This window comes from Pteropus vampyrus, unplaced genomic scaffold (assembly GCF_000151845.1).
Source record: "Pteropus vampyrus isolate Shadow unplaced genomic scaffold, Pvam_2.0 Scaffold3, whole genome shotgun sequence".
Classification (NCBI taxonomy): Eukaryota; Metazoa; Chordata; class Mammalia; order Chiroptera; family Pteropodidae; genus Pteropus; species Pteropus vampyrus.
The window spans coordinates 5,709,544-5,712,963 of NW_011888784.1; the positions used below are offsets into that span (position 1 = coordinate 5,709,544).

General features: G+C 39.3%; 1 pseudogene; it reads left to right on the forward strand.

The window, feature by feature from the left end:
- Positions 1-1,540: 1,540 nt before the first annotated feature.
- Positions 1,541-1,659, forward strand: LOC111741504 (annotated as a pseudogene).
- The last annotated feature ends 1,761 nt before the right edge of the window (positions 1,660-3,420 follow it).

Consider the following 3,420-nt stretch of genomic DNA (forward strand, 5'->3'; position numbering starts at 1 on the left):
ACACCAGCATTGGTTCCTTTGAAGGTTTTTGCTCTTGAGCTTCTATTGAGGTTAGTTGTGATTCTCTGTGTCTGCCTCTCCATCTCTCCAGTATTTTGGGCAGCAGTTTGCACTGTGATATTAGTTCTCTGCTGGATCTAAAAAGAGTTGTTGGTTTTCAGTTTGTTTAGGTTTTTCTTATTGTTAGGGTGGGAAATTCCAAATTCCTTTCATGCTGGACTGGACTCTCTTCAACTTTTGGCGTCCTCCTGTATTCTTACTCTTTGTCCTGTAATCTCTTGAGGAAGAAAGATGGGTCAATCACAGGGCTCATCTGGTTGGTTTTCCTATTTCTCTGGGATCACTTTCCTTCACTGCCAAATACCCAGAGTTTTGAGGACCATTTTTTCATATATTTTGGTTGTTCATTATTTCAGGTAGAGGAGTAAATCTAATTCCTGTTATTCCACCTTAGCCTGAAGTAGAAGTAGCAGCTTTTACTTTCAATAAGAATATTTAATGCCACTTTGCCTCCCAAACACTATTTATAGCTTTATTTCTTGGACATGTCTAATACTTTAAGTAGATAAGATAAGAGGTAAAGCAAGCACCACTTTCTCTCCCCAGTGGAGCTGTATCTGGGCCAGATTTGGCAACATTTATTTTTGGTTGTCCCAGCTTCCCTCCTCTCAACTCTTGTCCTCACTGGGTACCTCCTCTTGCCCAGGATATGAGAGCCCACAAGCCTTTTCTCTCTCCTTCCTTTACCTCAGTCCATTCTTTTCTTTTATATCATGAAATAATAGCTCAACTCAAAGCATCCCAAGCATCCCACCTATGTCTTAAAATAAATAAGTAAAGCTCTAGCAGTATGATTAGGTCCTTAAAGGCATTTGATTTTAGTGGAGGAAGAGGTGGCAGTAATAGCAATCTAACTTTAAAATGAGGTAGAGTTGTGTTTCCCACATCCACTATTTCATCTGAGCATCATGATAACTTTGTACTGTAGGTCGGACAGATGGTGTTTAATGATCTTTGCATCGCTGAAGCAAGGTGAGTTACCTCTGAGCAGCAATAGTCCAGGAGGTAGAAAGGAAAGAGATAAACCCTGAATTGTATTTTATCAACTAATTTTGTTCCTCCTTTTAGCCTGTACCTTCTTCATTTCCTTCTTTGCAAAGCCCGTTTATCCTTTAAGACAGACTCAAGGAAAGCATCTTTGAAGCTGCTTTACCATGATCTCTATCCTGCCACCAAGGCTGAAAAAAATGCCCCTTTGTTAGTGCTGCCATCATCACAGACATTGTAGAATTGTCATTTCTGTCCTATAAGTCCATCTCAAATTTCACCCATCTGTTCATTTCCCTCAAAAAACAGAGATAACTAATGAGGGGGTAAAGCCGTCCCTTTACGCGGTAGATGTGTAAAGATAATGCCGAGTGTCTGGGAGAAATGAGGAAGCCGTTTCGTTAATGTATACCTTTTCGTGTCTTTGTATTTTGAACTGTATGAATTTGTTACTTATTTTAAAAGATAAAGTTCAAAGTGAACTTTGAGGTCATGCAATGGCCATGCCACCCTGAAGGTGCCCAATCTTGTCTGATCTTAGAAGCTAAGCAGGGTCGGGCCTGGCTAGTACTTGGATGGGAGACCACCTAGAAAGACCAGGTGCTATAGGTGTAAAAAATAAAAAGCAAAGTGCACTTTGATTTTCAAAAATGTGTACAATATGAACTAATACTGGTTTCTTGACGATTTATATGATGATTTGGAGGAACAACATATTTTCAGAGCCGATTAGCTGTCTCTGTCATTCAAATGTTAGGGATGTAGAAGCCCAGATTTTTAATTTTTGAGGAAAACCTCATTCTATCTCAGCAGGTTACACAGTTGGGCTGCTTGAGGTGTCAGGCTACACATGAGTCTTCTCTTACTTGGACTATTCTAACCGTAGGAAACATGTTTGTTGCTTTTAGCCCTGCTGCCCTGTGACTATTCTCAGAGCAGTCAGTTTGTCTTCTTAAAACACAAGTCGGATCATGTAACTGCTCTCCTCAAAACCCTTCAGTGTTGCTCTGGCTCCCTCAGGGCAAAATTCAGTGTTTTTACCTTGACCTATAAGGCTCTATGTTATTGATTCTAAAACTTTGAATTGTGGCCATAGGAAGAAATATATTTTACATGATGTCTCAGTATACACGATATACATTTTTAAAAAGTTTCAAGAAACTATTTTTCCTTATGTATCTAAAAAGCATATAGGATTTCAATGACATTTAAATACAGCATGACTAATTATCTGGTAATTTCATTCAGTATACTTTTCATCTCTAGAAGTTCATTTGGGGTCTGTTTTTAATATCTTCTAAGTTGCTATTTGATTTTTCTAACATATAGGATAAAGTTATAATAACTGTTTTACCATCCTTATTGGACAATTCTGACATCTAGGTCAGTTCTGGTTTGGTTTTGATTGATTGATATTTCTCCTCATGTGGGTCGTGTTTTCTAGCTTTGTCGTATGCCTGGCACTCTGTTTAGATGTCAGACATTGTGAATTTTACCTTACCAGGTGTGAGATATATTTGTATTCCTATGAATAACATCGGGCATCGTTCTAGGATGCAGGTATGTTACTTGGAAACATTTGATCCTTTCAGACCTTGCTTTTATGAAAAGATAAGGACCTCCAGAACAGGGCTATCTCTAGGGCTAACTGTTCCCCACAACCGAGGCAAGACCTTTCTGGTTCTTGGGCACAATGCCTCTTGAATTCTAAGGTTTTACACTCTGGCTGTTGGGGACAGGCACTGTTCCTGTCTCTTTGTGAGTGAGTGCTAGACGTTGTTCTCTCTCGTTCTTTTGGATGGTTCTTTCCCCAGCCTCAGATAATTTCCTCACACGTATTTATTGATAACCACTATGATGGATCCCTCTCTAGATACCTGGGGTTTCCTCTCTCAGCTCCTAGTCTCTGGCCCTCCGTCCTACAAATTCTCACCACCTTGGTCTCTGGACTGTCAGCTCCATTTCCTCGGTCCAGGGGCTCTGTTGGGCTCCGCCTTGTTCTCCTCTGTGCTGAAGCTTGGAAACTCTCAAGGCAGTCAGCTGGGACAATTGTAGGGCTCACCTAATCTTATTTCATTCAGACCATTGTCACAAAAACATTCATATTGCTAACAATATTAGGAAATATGATAGAGTGATAACTTTTTTAAGTCTTGTTTTTTACTTGAAACAAAAATGCTACCGTTGATAATATTCTTTCTGAGAAACAAATTTATCATAATTGAAACTGTCAGGGTATTGACATGTTTACCAACAGTGGATCGTATTTCTGTGCATTTAGCTTAACTAACTGTAAACTGTTTTAATGTAAAATTCAAATAACACAGCCAAAACCCTCCCTTTAGGAAATTGACATTCACATGCCAAAAAATC